Source organism: Dendrobates tinctorius, unplaced genomic scaffold (assembly GCF_039654945.1).
Source record: "Dendrobates tinctorius isolate UK_male_01 unplaced genomic scaffold, ASM3965494v1 ptg000223l, whole genome shotgun sequence".
Classification (NCBI taxonomy): domain Eukaryota; kingdom Metazoa; phylum Chordata; class Amphibia; order Anura; family Dendrobatidae; genus Dendrobates; species Dendrobates tinctorius.
The window spans coordinates 7,847,089-7,867,642 of record NW_027361890.1 but is presented as its reverse complement, the minus strand read 5'-3'; the positions used below and the strand labels follow the sequence as shown (position 1 = coordinate 7,867,642).

The window sequence follows — 20,554 nt, the reverse complement described above, 5'->3', positions numbered from 1 at the left end:
TGGAGTGTGTGGATGCCATTCTGGAGGATGCGGATGCCATTGTGCAGTACGTGGATGCCATTGTGGAGTATGGTTACCATTGTGGAGTATGTGGATACCACTTTGCAGTACTGCCGTTGCGGAGTATGTGGATGCCATTGTGGAGTATGTGGATGCCATTATGCAGTAGGTGGGTGCCATTGTGCAGTACGTGGAGTATGTGGATAACATTTTGGAGTAAATGGATGCCATTGTGCAGTACGTGGATGCCATTGTGGAGTATGTGGATGTCATTTGTGGAGTATATGGATGCCATTATGCAGTATGTGGAGTATGTGGATAACATTTTGGAGTATATGGTTGCCATTGTGCAGTACGTGGATGCCAATGTGGAGTAGGTGGATGTTATTGTGGAGTATATGGATACCATTTTGGAGTATATGGATGCCATTGTGGAGTACGTGGATGCCATTGTGCAGTACGTGGATGCCATTGTGGAGCATGTGAATGCCATTGTGGAGCATGTGAATGCCATTATGCAGTATGTGGAGTATGTGGATAACATTTTGGAGTATATGGTTGCCATTGTGCAGTACGTGGATGCCAATGTAGAGTAGGTGGATGTCATTGTGGAGTATGTGGATGCCATTGTGCAGTACGTGGAGTATATGGATACCATTTTGGAGTATATGGATGCCATTGTGGAGTACGTGGATGCCATTGTGGAGTATGTGGATGCCATTTGTGGAGTATGTAGATGCCATTGTGGAGTATATGGATGCCATTATGCAGTACGAGGAGTATGTGGATAACATTTTGGAGTATATGGTTGCCATAGTGCAGTACGTGGATGCCAATGTGGAGTATGTGGATGCCATTGTGGAGTATATGAATGCCATTATGCAGTACGTGGAGTATGTGGATAACATTTTGGAGTATATGAATGACATTGTGCAGTACGTGGATGCCATTGTGGAGTATATAGATGCCATTGTGGAGTATATGGATGCTGTTGTGGAGTATGTGGATGCCATTATACCGTAGGTGGATGCCATTATGCAGTACGTGGAGTATGTGGATACCATTTTGGAGTATATGGATGCCATTGTGCATTAAGTGGAGTATGTGGATGCCATTGTGGAGAATGTGGATGCCATTGTGGAGTATGTGGATGCCATTGTGGAGTATGTGGACACGACATTGGAGTACATGGATGCCATTGTGGAGTATGTGGATGCCATTGTGGAGTATGTGGATGCCATTGTGGAGTATGTAGATGCCATTGTGGAGTATGTGGATGCCATTGTGGAGTATGTGGACACGATTTTGGAGTACATGGATGCCATTGTGCAGTACCCGGATGCCACTGTGGAGTATGCGAATGCCATACTGGAGTATGTAGTTGACATTGTGGAGTATGTGGATGTCATTGTGCAGTTCGTAGATGCCATTGTGGAGTACTTGGATACCATTGTGGAGTATGTGGATACCATTTTGAAGTATGCGGATGCCATTGTGGAGTATGTAGATGGCATTGTGGAGGATGTGGATGCCATTGAGCAGTACTTGCATGCCATTGTTGAGTATGTGGATGCCCTTGTGGAGTATATAGATGCCATTGTGCAGTACGTGGATGCCATTGTGGAGTATGTGGATGCCATTGTGGAGTATGTGGATGCCATTGTGGAGTATGTGGATGCCATTGTGGAGTATGTGGATGCCATTGTGGAGTATATGGATGTCATTGTGGACTATGTGGATGCAATTGTGCAGTATATGATGCCATTGTGGAGTATGTAGATGCCATTGTGGAGTACGTGGATGCCATTGTGGAGTACGTAGATGCCATTGTAGAGTATATGAATGCCATTGTAGAGTATGTGGATGCCATTGTGGAGTATGTAGATGACGTTGTGGAGTATGTGGATGCAATTGTGCAGTATGTGATGCCATTGTGGAGTGTGTGGATGCCATTGTGGAGGATGCGGATGCCATTGTGCAGTACGTGGATGCCATTGTGGAGTATGGTTACCATTGTGGAGTATGTGGATACCACTTTGCAGTACTGCCGTTGCGGAGTATGTGGATGCCATTGTGGAGTATATGGATGCCATTGTGCAGTACGTGGATGTCATTGTGGAGTATGTGGATGCCATTATGCAGTACGTGGAGTATATGGATGCCATTTTGGAGTATATTAATGTCATTGTGCATTTTGTAGATGCCATTGTGGAGTATGTGAATGCCATTATGCCGTCCGTGGAGTATGTGGATGCCATTGTGGAATATATTGATGCCATTGTGGAGTATGTAGATGCCATTGTGCAGTATGTAGATGCCATTGTAGAGTATGTGGATACCATTGTGGATTATGTGGATACCATTGTGGATTATGTGGATACCATTCTGGAATATGTAGATGACGTTGTGCAGTAGGTGGATGCAATTGTGGAGTATGTAGATGCCATTGTGCAGTACTTGGATTCCATTGTGGAGTATGTGGATGCCATTGTGGTGGATGTGGATGCCATTGAGCAGTACTTGGATGCCATTATGGAGTATGTAGATGCCATTGTGGAGGATGTGGATGCCATTGAGCAGTACGTGGATGCCATTGTGGAGTGTGTACAGTTAGGTCCATATATATTTGGACAGAGACAATATGTGGATGCAATTGTGGAGTATGTAGATGCCATTGCGCAGTACATGGATGCCATTGTGGAGGATGCGGATGCCATTGTGGAGTACGTGGATGCCATTGTGGAGTACGTGGATGCCATTGTGGAGTACGTGGATGCCATTGTGGAGTACGTGGATGCCATTGTGGAGTTTGTGGTTGCCATTGTGGAGGATGAGGATGCCATTGAGTAGTACGTGGATGCCATTATGGAGTATATGGAATACCATTGTGGAGTATGTACAGTTAGGTCCATATATATTTGGACAGAGACAACATTTTTCTAATTTTGGTTCTAGACATTACCACAATGAATTTTAAACAAGACAATTCAGATGCAGTTGAAGTTCAGACTTTCAGCTTTCATTTGAGGGTATCCACATTAAAATTGGATGAAGGGTTTAGGAGTTTCAGCTCCTTAACATGTGTCACCCTGTTTTTAACCGCTTCCCGACCGCCCACAGTAGATAAACGTTGGCGCTTGCTGGGCTTTGCGCAGCGCCGACGTTTATCTACTGTCGGCGGTTTTGTGCACCCTGGGACCCCCACATACCTCATAACGCAGGGATCCCGGTGCACAATGCATGCTGGGACCCCCGACGTCATCGAGACCTGATTGGTTCAGGTCCTGATGACGTCAGCATCACAGCAGCCAATGAGAGCGCTCACTGGGAAAGCTGCTTGTTTCCCGGCGATCTCACTCATTGTAATGCGACTTCTCCTCTGATCTCACACTGACAGATGATCAGAGGTGAAGCAGCGTTACTGTGTGACTAGATCGCTGCCTGGCACAGCTGTGCCAGGCAGCGATCTTGTCACACAGTAACGCTGCTTCTCCTCTGATCATCTGTCAGTGTGAGATCAGAGGAGAAGTGGCGTTACTATGAGTCAGATCGCAGGGCAGCGATCTTGTCACAAAAAGAAAAAGAAAAAAAAAAAGCAGGCACGCAGGTTAGGGCTAGGGTTAGGGCTAGGGCTGGGATTAGGGTTATGGGTGTGTTGGTGTTAGCTTTGTGGTTAGGGTTATGGTTGGGATTGGGGTTAGGGGTGTGTTGGGGTTAGGGTTGGAATTAGATTTGGGGGTTTCCACTGTTTAGGTACATCAGGGGCTCTGCAAATGCGACATGACACCCGCAGACCATTCCATCAAAGTCTGCATTCCAGAACGTCACTATTTCCCTTCCGAGCCCCACCGTGTGCCCAAACAGTAGTTTTCTTCCACATATGGGGTATTAGCGTACTCAGGACAAATTGGACAACTTTTGGGGTCCAATTTCTCCTGTTACCCTTGTGAAAATAAAAATTGGGGGCTAAAAGGTCATTTTGTGGAAAAAAAATGATTTTTTATTTTCATGGCTCTACGTTATAAACTTCTGTGAAGCACTTGGGGGTTCAATGTGTTCACAACACATCTAGATAAGTTCTTTAAGGGGTCTAGTTTCCAAAATGGGGTCACTTGTGGGGGGTTTCCACTGTTTAGGTACATCAGGGGCTCTCCAAATGCGATATGGCATCCAATCTCAATTCCTGCCAATTCTGCATTGAAAAAGTCAAACGGCACTCCTTCCGTTCTGAGCTCTGCCGTGTGCTCAAACAGTGGTTTAGCCCCACATACGGGGTATCGGCGTATTCGGGAGAAATTGCACAAAAAATTTTGTTGTTCATTTTCTCTTTTTACACTTGTGAAAATAAAAAAAAATGGTTCTGAAGTAAAATGTTTGTGAAAAAAAGTTAAATGTTTATTTTTTCCTTCCACATTCCATTCATTCATGTGAAGCACTTGGAGGGTTAATAAACTTCTTGAATGTGGTTTTGAGTACATTGAGAGGTGAAGTTTTTAGAATGGTGTCACTTTTGGGTATTTTCTGTCATATTGACCCCCCAAACTCAGTTCAAATGTGAGGTGGTCCCCAAAAAAATGGTGTTGTAAATTTTGTTGTAAAAATGAGAAATCCGCTGGTCAACTTTTAACCCTTATAACTTCCTAAAAAAAAAAAAATTATGCTTCCAAAATTGTGCAGATGTAAACTAGACATGTGGGAAATGTTATTTATTAACTATTTTGTGCGATATCACTCTGATTTAAGGGCATTAAAATTAAAAGTTTGAAAATTGCAAAATTTTCTAAATTTTCACCAAATTTTGATTTTTTTAACAAATAAGCGCAGTTCATATCTAAGAAATTTTACCACCATCATGAAGTACAATATGGCACGAGAAAACAATGTCAGAATCAGCAGGATCCATTGAAGCGTTCTAGAGTTATGACCTCATAAAGTGACACTGGTCAGAATTGAAAAAATTGGCCCGGTCACAAAGGCAAAAACAGGCTCGGGTGCGAAGGGGTTAAAGGGACCAAAAGTAATTGGACAGATTAAATAATTGTAAATAAAATGTTCATTTCTAGTACTTGGTTGAAAACCCTTTGTTGGCAATGAGTGCCTGAAGTCTTGAACTCATGGACATCACCAAACGCTGTGTTTCCTCCTTTTTGACGCTCTGCCAGGCCTTCACTGTGGTGGTTTTCAGTTGCTGTTTGTTTGTGGGCCTTTCTGTCTGAAGTTGTCTTTAACAAGTGAAATGCATGCTCAATTGGGTTGAGATCCGGTGACTGACTTGGCCATTCAAGAATATTCCACTTCTTTGCTTTAATAAACTCCTGGGTTGCTTTGCTTTATGTTTTGGGTCATTGTCCATCTGTAGTATGAAACGACCACCAATCAGTTTGGCTGCATTTGGCTGGATCTGAGCACACAGTATGGCTCTGAATACCTCAGAATTCATTCGGCTGCTTCTGTCCTGTGTCACATCATCAGTAAACACTAGTGACCCAGTGCCACTAGCAGCCATGCATGCCCAAGCCATCACACTGCCTCCGCCGTGTTTTACAGGTGATGTGGAATGCTTTGGATCATGAGCTGTACCATGCCTTCACCATACTTTTCTCTTTCCATCATTCTGGTAGAGGTTGATCTTGGTTTCATCTGTCCAAAGAATGTTCTTCCAGAACTGTGCTGGCTTTTTTAGATGTTTATTAGCAAAGTCCAGTCTAGCCTTTTAATTCTTGATGCTTATGAGTGGCTTGCACCGTGCAGTGAACCCTCTGTATTTACTTTCATGCAGTCTTCTCTTTATGGTAGATTTGGATATTGATACGCCTACCTCCTGGAGTCTTGAACTCTACCTGTAGAGTGTTGTTCACTTGGTTGGCTGTTGTGAAGGGGTTTCTCTTCACCATGGAGACTATTCTGCGATCATCCACCACTGTTGCCTTCTGTGGGCGTCCAGGTCTTTTTGCATTAATGAGTTCACCAGTGCTTTCTTTCTTTCTCAGGACATACCAAACTGTAGATTTTGCCACTCCTAATGTTGTAGCAATTTCTCGGATGGGTTTTTTCTGTTTTTGCAGCTTAAGGATGGCTTGTTTCACCTGCATGGAGAGCTCCTTCGACCGCATGTTTACTTCACAGCAAAACCTTCCAAATGCAAACACCACACCTCAAATCAACTCCAGGCCTTTTATCTGCTTAATTGAGAATGACATAATGAAGGGATTGCCCACACCTCCATGAAATAGAATTGGAGTCAATTGTCCAATTACTTTTGGTCCCTTTAAAAACAGGGTGGCACATGATAAGGAGCTGAAACTCCTAAACCCTTCATCCAATTTTAATGTGGATACCCTCAAATGAAAGCTGAAAGTCTGAACTTCAACTGCATCTGAATTGTTATGTTTAAAATTCATTGTGGTAATGTCTAGAACCAAAATTAGAAAAATGTTGTCTCTGTCCAAATATTTATGGACCTAACTGTAAATGCCACTGTGGAGTATTTGGATGCCATTGTGGAGTATGCGGATGCCATTGTAGAGTACGTGGATGCCATTGTAGAGTATGTGGATGCCTAGAACAATCTTGAGGTGGGTGACCAATTTATGAATTTATGGATGTAATAAAACAATGTTCTACCATTCCATTTTTTGTTAATTTAATTGGGTATGGTCAATAATGTTGTAATTGCAGGGGTGCAGGAATGTTCCTCCTTCTAGCACTGATAAGGGAGTAAAAAATGAATAGTATTTCACTGTTTAACAGGTGCCCACTGTGACCAATGATTAATGAGGGCAAGTATTGGTGGGGGGAACAGACCTGTATTTAGAACTATGTGTAGGGGATGGAGGAATCTTTATTAGGCTTGGATCAAACATGCGAGAAACTCGCACAAGTCTCGCATCTCAATACCCGACACAGCAGCTGGCACTCGGACTGAAGAGCTCAGCTGCTTAGAAATACATGTACCATACACAAGGAACAAATACCACCACACCATGACCAGACCACATAGTGCATGAGTAAAACAATACTGATCAGTAATAAAAAAAATACAACACTAATCTCACCATAAGTGCCATTATACACAGGAGATCTGTACTTAGTATGCAGTGTCTGTGTACAGGTAATACAGCGATCACTGGTGACATTGTACTCAGGACCACTGTATAGAGTATACAGTGTATAGTGTCAGTGTATAGGTAACATACTGACTCACCAATGACGTCTTTAGGTGAAGTCTTTCATCTTCATCCAGCACAGACTACCATCATTTCTTCCAGCCAGGGCTCGGCTCTGCAGGAAATAACAGTTATCTAGAGCACCGCTTGCAGAACACATTATTTTTTTCCCAACTTCTTACATTACATTTTGGTATAACATGGAATAACGGATGGTTTGATAAGATTAAAGAACTGATGAATGTATATTTAGGAAAATACAATGTAATTTAGCAAGTTCTGCAGGATGAGATCAGTGGGGGTCTGACTCCTGGCACTTGCACAATACTTGTGTTGAGTGCTGTGGCCCATTGGAAGTGATGTAACTGTACATTGTGTAGGGTTCTTATATAGTTCAAGCTCTCTCCTATACAGATGGGATAGGTCATCAATATTAAAGGGACTCTGTCAGCATAAGGCCTCTTTCACACTTCAGTTTTTTACAATCGGTGACAATCCACCAGGTTTTGAAAAAAAACGGATCTGCAATTTTCTTTTGAGGATCCTTTCTTTTCCCCATTGACTTACATTATTGGCAGATTGTGACGGATTGCCGTCCGTTGCATCCGTTTTTTTGGCGGATCCGCCAAAAGTTGCTGTCCGTCACCATCCTCAAAGATTTCAAAACGGAGCTTGCAACGTTTTTTTCTTTGGTGGATCCTCCAGATATTCATTTAACCCGAAATATTCTCATTTTCTCTCTCTCTCTCTCCCCTTTTCCAGGCTGCGATTCCTTTAAAATTGTTCATTTGTCGGATCCGTCAAAAAAACGGACGGCTGGCATCCGTTGTCATCAGTACTAAAATGGATCCGCCATCCGTCCTTTTGGCGGATTTTGACTGATGCAAAAAACTGAAGTGTGAAAGAGGCCTAAGATGACTGTTCAAACCAAGCCCCACTGCACGGTGCATCATGGCGGGGCCAATAATTTATATACACCTTACCACCTGCTTGTTTTACCTCAGTCTCCACCTCCTTTTCTTTGACAGCTCTGGCTTCATAGGGCCAGAGAAGGGCAAAGATAGATGGAAACCAAGCAGGCGGGAAGGTGTATATAAATATTTGACCCTGCCATGATGCACAGAGCAGGGGGACTTGGTTTGAACAGTGATTCTGTGCTGACAGAGTCCCTTTAAAGGGAATCTGTCACCCCATTTTTGCCCTATAAGATGCGGCCTCCGCCATCAGGGGCTTATCTTCAGCATTCTGTACTGCTGTTGATAAGCCCCCGATGTAACCTGAAAGATAAGAAAAACAAGTTAAATTATACTTACCGGGGGGGCGAGGTCGGTTGCGGTGGGTGTCGCGGTCCGGTCCTCCCATCTTCATGCGATGATGTCCCCCTTCTTACTTCTGCCTCTGCTCCTGCACAAACATACTTCTCTGCCCTGTTGAGGGCAGAGTAAAGTACTACAGTGCGCACGCGCTGGGAAAGGTCAGAGAGGTCCAGTGCCTGCGCACTGCAGTACTTTACTCTGCCCTCAACAGGGCAGAGAAAGTACGCCTGCGCAGGAGCAGAGGCAGAAGTAAGAAGGAGGACGTCTTTGCTAGAAGATGGGAGGCACCGGACTGCAACACCCATCGGACCGGACCGTATACCCGGGTGAGTATAATCTAACACATTTTTCTTATCTTTCAGGTTATATCGGGGGCTTATCTACAGCATTACAGAATGCTGTAGCTAAGCACCTGATGGCAGTGGCCACAGCTTATAGGCCGAAAAAGGGGTGACAGATTTCCTTTAAATACCTGTGAAACCAGTAAGTTGGTGAGCTTTTTACCTCAGTATGTGTAAGCCAAAGTCAGGAGTGGAACAATCAGAGGAAAAGTATAATAGAGACACGTCACCACTTTTGTATTTATCACCCACTCCTGGTTTTGGCTTACAAATACTGAGGTAAAATACTGACCAAATACTGAATGTGTGCACATGGCCTAATAGAAACACGTCACCACTTCTGTATTTATCACCCACTCCTGGTTTTGGCTTACAAATGCTGAGGTAAAATACTGACCAAATACTGAACAGTGTGCACATGGCCTAATAGAAACACGTCACCACTTCTGTATTTATCACCCACTCCTGGTTTTGGCTTACAGATACTGAGGTAAAATACTGACCAAATACTGAACAGTGTGCACATGGCCTAATAGAAACACGTCACCACTTCTGTATTTATCACCCACTCCTGGTTTTGGCTTACAGATACTGTGGTAAAATACTGACCAAATACTGAATGTGTGAACATGGTCTAATAGAAACAAGTCACCACTTCTGTATTTATCACCCACTCCTGGTTTTGGCTTACAGATACTGAGGTAAAATACTGACCAAATACTGAACAGTGTGCACATGGCCTAATAGAAACACGTCACCACTTCTGTATTTATCACCCACTCCTGGTTTTGGCTTACAGATACTGAGGTAAAATACTGACCAAATACTGAACAGTGTGCACATGGCCTAATAGAAACACGTCACCACTTCTGTATTTATCACCCACTCCTGGTTTTGGCTTACAGATACTGAGGTAAAATACTGACCAAATACTGAACAGTGTGCACATGGCCTAATAGAAACACGTCACCACTTTTGTATTTATCACCCACTCCTGGTTTTGGCTTACAGATACTGAGGTAAAATACTGACCAAATACTGAACGTGTGCACATGGCCTAATAGAAACACGTCACCACTTCTGTATTTATCACCCACTCCTGGGTTTGGCTTAGGCTACGTTCACACGTAGCGGATCTCTCGCGGAAATTACAGCGAGAATTACGGAATTCCATTCCGCGGGAAAAATCGCATTTTAAATTCCTGCGATTTTCCCACGGAAAAACTAGCATTTTGCAAGCGTAATTAGCTTGCAGAATTGCTAGCGTTTTCCAAGCCATCTGGAGCATCACTTGGAGAACTGATTGACAGGTTGGTCACACTCGTCAAACATAGTGTTTGACGAGTGTGACCAACTTTTGTACTATTGAGGCCGCCTGTCAGGAACACCGCACTAAACTTGCTCACTGAGCCAGTGCGTGTGTCCTGAGTAAGGCCTCTTTCACACTTCAGTTTTTTGCATCAGTTCAAATCTGCGAGAGAGAGAGAGAGAGAGAGAGAGAGAGAGAGAGAGAGAGAGAGAGAGAGAGAGAGAGAGAGAGAGAGAGAGAGAGAGAGAGAGTTTTGTCCGGCACCCAGAAAGAAATTCGGGTTAAATGAGTGTCTGGAGGATCCGCCAGAGAAAAAAATGTTGCAAGCTCCGTTTTGAAATCTTTGAGGATGGTGACGGATAGCAACTTTTGGCGGATCCTCAAAAAAAAACGGATGCAACGGACAGCAATCCGTCACAATCCGCCATTAATGCAAGTCAATGGGGAAAAAAACGGATCCTCAAAAGAAAATTGAGGATCCGTTTTTTTCAAAACCTGGCGGATTGTGACTGATTGTAAAAAACTGAAGTGTGAAAGAGGCCTAAAGCGAACTGTGCTCAAAGATACCTGTGGAGTGGGCAGCAGCCGAGTAGATGCGTACTTCAGAGCCGCAGGACCTGAAGCACGTGACTGCTAGAGGCGTGGCCTAAACTCCAGAGAGCTAGGAGCTGCAAGAGAACTCCTAGCAGGGTAACTGCGAGACAAAGTTACCTGGGGGCATAGACAGGGAGGATAGTCAGGATGTAGCCAATGAGTCACACACAGAGATAGCTGCAAGGCACAAGAGGGGCGAGCAGAGAGTAGTCAGGTCACAGGCAATGAGTCATACACAGGGAGGGTAACGAAGTACAGAATCAACAGGCAAACTCACAACGGGAAACAGAACTGGGTCAGAACCATATAAACAAGCTATAACAACGAACAGGCACATAGGGGTCAGCATACTCGGCCAAAGGCAAAAGTATAACTGGCAGGGATTGGAGCTTCCCAGGGTAAACCTCTCCCAGAACCAGAAAGAGGCCACAATCATTAACCCCAGGTGTGCAGGTCAAAACCTGCACTGAGCTTCAGACATTAACCCCTGACGTGCAGCTCAAAAACCTGCACCTGGATCATGACACCGCCTATGCAGCATCAATAGTAAAAGATAGAATGTAAAAAATACTAAAAAAAAAAAATATATATTGTTATTCTCACCTTCCGACGTCCCGCGCAGCCTTCCCGCCTCTCTCCACGCTCCCAGTCCCAGTAATCCTTTGCGACAATTACCGCGATGACGTCTGTTCTCGCGGGATTGCGACGTCTCGCGGTCATTCGTGATGACGTCGCGCGAATGACCGTGAGACTTCGCGATCCCGCGAGAACGGACGTCATCGCTCGCAAAGGCTTACTGGTACCGGGAGCGTGGAGAGAGGCGGGAAGGCTGCGCGGGACGTCGGAAGGTGAGAATAACAATATTTTTTTATTTAAATTCTATTTTTTACAGGGATATGGTACCCAAAGCCCGGAGGACAGTCTCCTCTCCTCCGGACCGTGGGTACCATCAGCAAATGTTCTGCTTACTTTCCGCATGGTATGCACAGCCACATGCGGAAAGTAAGCAGAACAATGCATTCCTATGGGTGCGGGATCGTTGCGATTCCGCTAAATTAATGAGCATGCTGCGTTTTTTTTACCGCGAAGCGATTCCGCCGTGGTAAAAACTGCAGCATTAGCACAGCATTGCGGAATCCCATAGGAATGCATGGGATGCTTATTTTTCGCATTTTCGTGGTTAAAACCGCCACGGAAACGCAAAAAAAAGCCACGTGTGAACTCAGCCTTACAGATACTGAGGTAAAATACTGAACGAGTGAACGCGGCTTGATAGATCTTGATATCAGCTCAATTTCTAATCTGAGGTATTCCCCCCCAACACCACGTATTGGACAGAAGAGAATTAAACTGTCCTTTGTGGCTCAACCCAACATAGACCCAGCTTCAACATTCAGTAACCTTTTTAATATAAATGGATGACAGCATAGCAAGATTGCCTTCTCAATAAAAATATTGTGTTATACTCACAATGCAAGTTTGTCGGAAACATATTCCATGTACCATGCCGAAGTCCGCCATATGCTCAGTCGGCAGAGATCCTTCCCCTACTCTCCCATACAAAGGAGTGCTCCCTCTGCAGAGCGCTCATCAGCTCTCTCTGAAAGACATCACTCCTGGCAGCTCATCTCTCAGTTACCATAATGCCCGGCAGTCTGAGACTAGACAAGCCGGATCCTTATTTCTCCCAACAATCATCTCTTAGACTGTTGGCAGGACTTGTCAATATCAGACGACGCTAGTGTAATGGTGGCGTTACGTCTCTTCATTCAATTAGGGTTGAAAACTAAAGACCGGCACAGAGGAAAACTATGTAATTTACTTTATTCATTACGTCCCTATATCTGACTTAGGTGAATTTTAATACATTTATTTTTTTTTATTTTACTCACCTTTATAGTGCCATCATATTCTGCAGCGCTTTACGAACATGGGCTGTTTATTCCCTAATGTGTGCCCTGTTGCATTTTGTAGCAAATCGTATTATGTTATGGTGTACTCTGACACGTGTATCTCTTGCTTTGTATGTATGCAGGGCTGCGGTATTTCCAGCCATGCTCGTTCCCACATGTGCCATGGTTGGAGGAAACCTCTTGGGTGAGGACATATATACTGTACATATATTGATAAGACATACAAAAATGCCCAATGCTCTATATGAAAATAATAGCGGTAACCGTGATAAATCAACCGCCATCATATAAATTGTTCCACTCCATAGATAATATACACACAGGAGAAAAAGAGGGAGAAGTGGATTCAAACGTAATTATAAAAATACAAAATTTATTAGTAAATGCATGCACAGAGAGACATTACAAGTCAAAATTCAATTTTCCATAAGATCATAGGACGCAAGACTGGGAGAAAGTGGACAGACTGTGCACACCAGCAATCACAGAAGCACAAATGATGCAAAAAGATCTAATATATATATATATACACACTGTATTATGCAGGATTAACCAAATCCATGTGTATCACAGCCAAAAGAAGTTTATACATAGCCAAGAGTAAAAGGATTCCCTGCAAAAATATAGTAGAGTGCTGCTAGTGATAGCGGTAGGTAGCAACCACTAAAATACTCCCCAGATTGTATAAATCTGCTTTACTGCATTCATGAAGATATTCTAAGCAAATAGATACAGACCATCTGGCCCTCTGTTTCTAATCTGTCGTCTTATAGGTTGATATAGGAGATTTGGGATAGCCATCGCACGAGCGGGGGCGCCTTTCTCATATTTCTTAGGGTGCCAACCTCCGCACCTAGGGAGGTGTTCAGATAGTCATTTTGTATAGGGCCAGGTCACTCTTTTCTTCACATCGGCTGAGTGAAATTGTTATCAGATGGTAGCACATAATATCAATTTTTATACATCTTATGTCCCCTTCCTTTTTTTTTTTTCCGTTTTTTGAGGTTTTTGGGCTATAATAGTATTTTGCAAGTTTTTAACTGCTTGGATTCAGGTTTTTCTGACCATATGATTGGATTGGCAGATTCAGCTGGTTAGATTTGGTTTAACTGTTATACCTTATCTCTTGTCAGCAATACAATAGCCCGTTTATTTACTAGGCTTTATAATAGGGGACAGCTGTGCAATTTTATATTGCTATTTTTGTACTTAATAAAAGTTATATTTTAATAGGGTTCATCTCAAGCCTAGATTTCACACATGGGAGCACATTTCACCCTAAAATTCTCTGATATCCCTTATTTACTTGATTGTGTAACACGGCCAAGGTCTCCAGGAAAGCAGCCCCACAACACGATCATTGGATCTTCCACCATGTTACACTGTAAGAGGGGTGCACTTTATTTTACAGGTTTCATTTCATAGTCTACAAATAAAACAAATATGCACCGTTGATGCTGTTCAGTTTTATCCGTCTACAGACCATTTTCTTAGTCCCTCTTTGCATGACTATTTAAAGGCACTCTGTCACCATGGTTTTGCCACATCTGGGAGCAGCATGATGTAGGGTCAGAGACCTCGATTACAGCCATGTGTTACTTACTGGGCTGCTTGCTGCAGCTTTAGTAAAATCATCTAAATGCTGAGTCCTGTATAACTCTGCCCACGCCACCGATTGGCAGCTTTTTGTGTACACTGTGCATAGGCAGAAAGCTGTCAGTTAGTGGTGGGGGCCAGGTTATACAGTGCTCATTAATATGGATGACTACATGGTAGCAAGTTTACTAGTCCTTCCTTCTAGTGCTGATTTCCTGCAGATAAAACAGTAATTTTATCAAAACTACAGCAAGCAGCCTAGTAAGCGACACCCTCTTATCCTTTGCCACCGCAGGTAGTTTGGGCCTTTTTTGATACGATTACTTATTTAAAATTTTTGAAACATGTTATATAAATGTATTTTTCTATGACCACCGCTTTTCCTTGCTATTTCTAGTTGGAAAACTAGGTTGAAGACCCTGCGGCTGCATGTTTTGCGGCTGTTAGTCACAACACATGCAGTGGTTCCCTAACAAACAAGCAGTTCCTGCATGTGTTGCCCCTAACAGCTGTGAGACATGCAGCCGGGTCTTGAACATATTAGGCCTCTTTCACACTAGCGTCGTGTGACGTACGTCGCAATGTGCCGTTTTGGAGAAAAAACGCATCCTGCAAAGTTGCCCGCAGGATGCGTTTTTTCTCCACAGACTTACATTAGCGACGCATTGCGACGTATGGCCACACGTCGCATCCATCGTGCGACGGATGCGTCGTGTTTTGGCGGCCGCGACCCACACACAAAAACGTTACATGTAACGTTTTTTGGTGCGTCGTGTCCGCCATTTTCGTCCGTGCATGCGCGGCCGAAACTCCGTCCCCTTCTCCCTGGACATTACAATGGGGCAGCGGATACGTTGAAAAACTGCATCCGCTGCCCCCGTTGTGCAAATCTTTCACAACATGCGTCGGTACGTCGGCCTGACGCATTGCGACGGGCCCGTACCGACGCAAGTGTGAAAGTAGCCTTATCCCAGCACGCTCGCTCATCACTAAAAAATAGTTCAAAGTGACCATCCATCCCATCCACCTCTTCTCACTATGTCTCATCTGCTGAATTGAAGGCCCCCCAGATGTGTGGCTACACGGGGATAAAAGGGGTGAAATGTTGCTTTTCCCAAGTAATCTCCAGTATCTATGGTGGTCCCACCAGGCACTGGACCCCAGATCGATGATGCACTGTCTGCGTACACGACCACTGCAGCCGATCACTGGCCTTAGAATGTAATGCGGTACATGCAGGTCTGTGACTGTCTGCAGTGGTCACAGCGGCGAATGTATAGGATGTCATCGGTATACAGAATTAAACAGTGTAGGGACCCCCAAAGCATGGTGCGGGGACCACAAAAAGGGACTAGTCCATAATTAAAACAACTATCTCACACGATCTCCAGCACTAGACCCTTATGCCAGGCAGAGGAAGCTCCTGTCCCTGCACCCATCACTCCCAGGCTCCCTTGGTGACCGATGGGTTTGGGGCTGCCGATCACTCAGCCCCTCCCCCTGTGTGCGTCACCTAGGAGACTGTCCCCGCTGGCGGCAGGTGGTGTGCGCGCTGCTGCTCCGTTATCAGCCCCGCCGCCGGCTTCCTCCGTCCCACGTTGCTTTCTGTTACACCGGTGTAGCTGTCCCTTTAAGCCACCCAGAGATACTCCGCCGCCTCACGCCGGCCTTTTACCGGCTACGTCATCGTAAGTAATGCAAAGCCGCGCCCCGTCCTGCTACATAATGATGTCAGACGTGGGCGGGGTCTCGGCTCTGAGCTTTAACCCAGGCAGTCCCGCCTCTTAAAGGGGAGACGCTACAGAGGGAGCAGGCAGGAGGGTGAGTGTCCGTGTGTGTCCCTTGTCTCTCGCTGTCACCTGGCGAGTGCCCGGCCGCCACCCCGTCTGTGCCCTCCGAGCGCCCCATGCGCACAGTAGTTGGAGTCTCCACACTAGGGCTCTCAGCGGCTGCATCTCCTATGAATGAGTAGGGCGGATCCCCTTGTCCACATAGCCCCGTGTAGCCGCCATCCGACCTCCTCTCCGGTCTGGCACATGGAAGCCTTTTGTGCCCATCTGCTAGAGACCCCAGAAGATCGGAGCCCCTCCCCGCCTCCCACTCACTGATTCCATCATCCTGGCTTTGTTTCAAGAGCTGTGGAGACGATGTGAGTGCCTCGTTTTCTGGCTTCTGTGCATTGTGCCCCTCCTGCATGGCATGCCCTCCCTGGGTGGCATTGTTGGGGCAGGGGTCACTTGGTTTCCCTCTTGTGCTCTGCCCGCTGAGCTCCCTTGTTCCTAGAGGCTCTCTCCTTGTGCTGTACAATGGCAGCAGAAGGTGGCATCTATGTGCATGCATCCTCCACACCTGTGCTGCTGCTGGCATCACTATGGAGCCAGCATCCCCCACATCATGCTAGGGAGGAGGCACAGTACCTCCCCATGGGTTTGGGGCGTGGGAGGAAACCCATTTAATCAATAAGAGGCGTACAGATTTGGTGCCACCCAATAACTATAACTTTGGGCTAATGAATGGCACGCTGGCAAAAATCTACTCTACTAGCAGACTCCCTCCTCCCCTCTGGAGTATTGGCAAAGACCCTGTTAACTGTGATGTTGGCACGTAAATTTAGGCCATGCTCTTACTATACTGGCAGAGTGCATTAGATCAGTCTGAACTGTGCCAGGCATGCTGCCCGCCCCAGGAATAGACACTATTTATTGGGGTGGGTTAATAATGCTTTGCTTGCCTTTTCTTGCATGTAAGGGTTATTGTTACCCCAGTGCCAGTTGGCATTGCTTTCCCTACTGGAGACTGGCATCCTGCCTGAGTCTGGCTGGACATGGCATATGACACATTTAGACTGTCTGGGTCTACAGACTTAATACTAATTAATACTGTGTATTGTTCATTTAGTTTCATGCCAGTCTCGGTCTTGTGTGTGCCCACTGCCACGTGTTGTCTACGTCTGTGATGCTTTGTGGCACACTGGGGGGTTCCTGTCTGTGTGTTTCTCTGCAGTGGTCCCTTGTTAGTAGCCTAGATGTCAGATGTTGCTCCAGGTGGTCTCGGTCATCTTTCCTGTTCTTGGCGTGGTGCTTTTAATAGCTATACGGGCGCGGCGGATCGCAGGCTCCATTATAGGTGGGATTCTTGATGTGTATGGTGGAGTAAGATCAGATAGGACTCCTCAGCATGTGTTAACTTCACAACAGCTGCTGCTCCTGTTACTGATGCCATGGAACAACTGTCACAACACAAGGCTAGCCGGGGGCATTTCTCTTGCCATCTTCTTCAAAGTGCACTAAATAGTTTTGTGAAGGGGACCTAATGATTTTCCTCATAGATCTACAACTGTGGAGCAGGAGCGGACCCAGACTATTGTGCAAGAACAATATATGGGCCCTCTGAGGTCCAATGGCTCATAATACACAGTTGCACCTGCGTTGGAGCTGGTAGTGGGCCCCTTACCTCATGGCCCCCTGTGCAGGTTCACTGGTTGCACCGCTGGCATGTCTGCCCCAGCTATACTACTGTATGTCTATGGTCCAAAATCGATTCCAAACGATGGACATTTTTACTAGTGCTTTAAAATGTTTTCTGGGTTAGTAATCCCAAAGGGGGATATTTTGTGGAGATCGGCATTTCAAACAATGGCCGTGATCAAAAGAGGCGCGATAGTAAAATGTGCCAATGTTGTATGAGCTGTGCTGTCATAATACGTTTGGTGCATCGGATGCTGCCCGATGGTCACAATCTGAAATCTATCCCAGCCAAAATGCCATATTTCTGCCCTCTGTGCCCTATTACATGTCCTCTTAATTCAAAGGTCATTGTGTCCCTGGGAATTGAGGCCAGGTCTATGGAATATGATTGGCTTACTAAGAATTTAAAGGGTCTGTTAAATCTGTTTCCACTTTTTGGTCTTCCAAGATATCTTTTTATACAATTTAGGCCTCAGTCAAATGTCCATGAGTCACTTATATGTTCTATCATTGTTTTTTCCAGATACAACTCGAACCGATTATAGCAGTGTTTCCCAAACTCCAGTGCCATTTTGGGGAGCTGGGAGGACTGCAGTCTGGGGAAACATTGCATTATAGTCTATGGTGTGACTTTATGTTTTTATTTTATTTAAGAACTGTGTAGTCAGAAAAAATTTTTAGAGACCGGTTTGTTGTTGATCTTGGTCACTGATCAAATTAACCCATACAAATTTTTAGGTCCGTGAAAATCAGAAGGCACACAGATAAAGCTACTAAATTGGTGAAGATCACGGATGGTAAAATCTGACACTAATGAAAATTGGATCCCAAACACTGCAGAACAACGATCTGTATTCTTACATAGGAGAAAAATCCTGGATGTGTTTTTAAGGTCTCACTCTAAGACGATTTAGTAGTTTCCCTCGAATTGACTGAAGGTAAAGTGCCCCTTGCAGAGGTTTGAGAACCTCGGGTGAACCTTGAATGAAACTGCAATTGTGTAGTAATGAGAATGCTTTCTAAATACAGATAAGTTGCGTGCAGTGCCAACTGATCGGTTTAGCTTTTTATTGGATTTGGTGTGTGTGTGTGGGGGGGGGGGGGGGGGGGGGGGCGTCTCAATGTCAGGTCAGGCCTCAGGATTACTACTTGTCTTGTCATAGTATCTTTGGCACATAATGTAGTTTTAGGGCTCATTCGGACGTGGGCAGGTTTTTTTTTATATGCAAAAAAAGTCCCAAGTTTCATCAGTCAGTTTTTACCATCCGTCTCATTAGTTTTTCTCAAATGAAAAATAAGCTAATGGAGATTTCTCAACCTTCCCCCTGTAAAAGTCAGTGCAAAATGGACAGCACCTGGATGTCATCCTAGTTATATGGGTTTTTTTTTTTTTTTTTTAATTTTGACTGATCAATTTATCCGATATTGATCCCAGTGACAAATTTCACAAGTATCCATGATTGTGCGTGTAAAGGGGCGGGGTGGGGATTATCGGACATGTCAACTACCCCATGACTGTCACAGATATATGTGCTATCCATGGAAACCGCATCTAGCATTCCTACTTGACAAGCTGACGTCTGAATGAGCCCTCAGACATTACACTCTGAGATTTTTTTTTTTTTTTTCTTTTTACAAGGGTAAATATGTAAATTTTGTGGAGTCCTATGGCGTCTTCATGAAAAGGCCTGGTCGGATGCCCTCATTTAGCTACACCTTACTTGGGTACATTTATGCTGTGCACTTTCACATCACCTCTCTATTCCTTTGGTAGCTGCTCCTCTCCAAATATATGAATAGCTCTTAAAAATTCCTCCTGGTCAAAGACTTTATGATGCTCATAAAGGGCTTATTCACACATCAGTGTTTGTATGCGAAAGCCAGTGGAACTTTACAGAGAAACTATAATTGAAAGATTGACACCTGTTTTGTGTCTGGTTTTGACATGCAAACACTGATGTGTGAATAAAGCCCAAGTCCTAGTGCAAAAACAATATACAGACTTGCCCCTTAAAAGTATATTTTGGCCCCATGCATTCAGTGGCGCACCTTGAAACTTGTGGGTCCCGATGCAAAAGGTCAACCATTTCTCAAAACGATCCCAGGTCATGGTCTCGTCATATGGGCCTAAAAGACCTTTAGGGCCCTCTTAGGTATGATTGCTCAGTTTTGACTGCAACCCCTGCACGCAGTATAGCTGCGCCCCTGGCTCCAATGTTATAGGATATATATGCCTTCATGCCTTTGGTGAGGTCACTCTTTATAATGTGACTAGCTGAAGAGCCCGGCGCTGCCCGGGCATAGTAACTAACTACAGTTAGTTACAGCAAATTATAATGAAAAAATATATATATGTCTATCTGAATGTATAGCCACATTCACTATAATATCCCACATCTTCCCATCAGCCAGAGCTACCGGACTACTACCCCTAATATCCCACATTGTCCTGTCAGCCAGAGCCAACGGACTAATATCCCACATCATCCCGCCACAGCCGCCAGACTACTACCCCTAATATCTCACATCATCCCGTCACAGCCGCCAGACTACTACCCCTAATATCTCACATCATCCCGTCACAGCTGCCAGACTACTACCCCCTAATATCCCACATCATCCCATCAGCCAGAGCCACCGGACAACTACCACTAATATCCCACATCATTCCGTCAGCCAGAGCCACCGGACTACTCCCCCCTAATATCCCATATCATTCCGTCAGCCAGAGCTACCAGACTACTCCGCCTAATATCCCGCATCATCCCGTCAGCCAGAACCACCGGACTACTACCTATAATATCCCACGTCAGCCTGGGGTGAGAGCCAGAGCGCTGAGTGGAATTATCCTA

At 44.9% G+C, this 20,554-nt stretch overlaps 1 protein-coding gene across 2 annotated transcripts in view; it reads left to right on the top strand.

Moving 5' to 3' along the window:
• The window catches only part of DLGAP4 (DLG associated protein 4), a 305,990-nt gene that overhangs the window by 223,747 nt on the left and 61,689 nt on the right, over positions 1–20,554 (top strand). The window contains exon 1 of one of the 2 annotated variants that reach the window (XM_073555303.1): positions 16,033–16,056. The exons of the other annotated variant lie outside the window; for it this stretch is intronic. The gene's annotated coding sequence lies outside the window, so the exon portion shown is untranslated. Of the gene's footprint in view, positions 1–16,032; positions 16,057–20,554 lie in introns of those variants that run through there. 2 annotated transcript variants of the gene reach the window in all.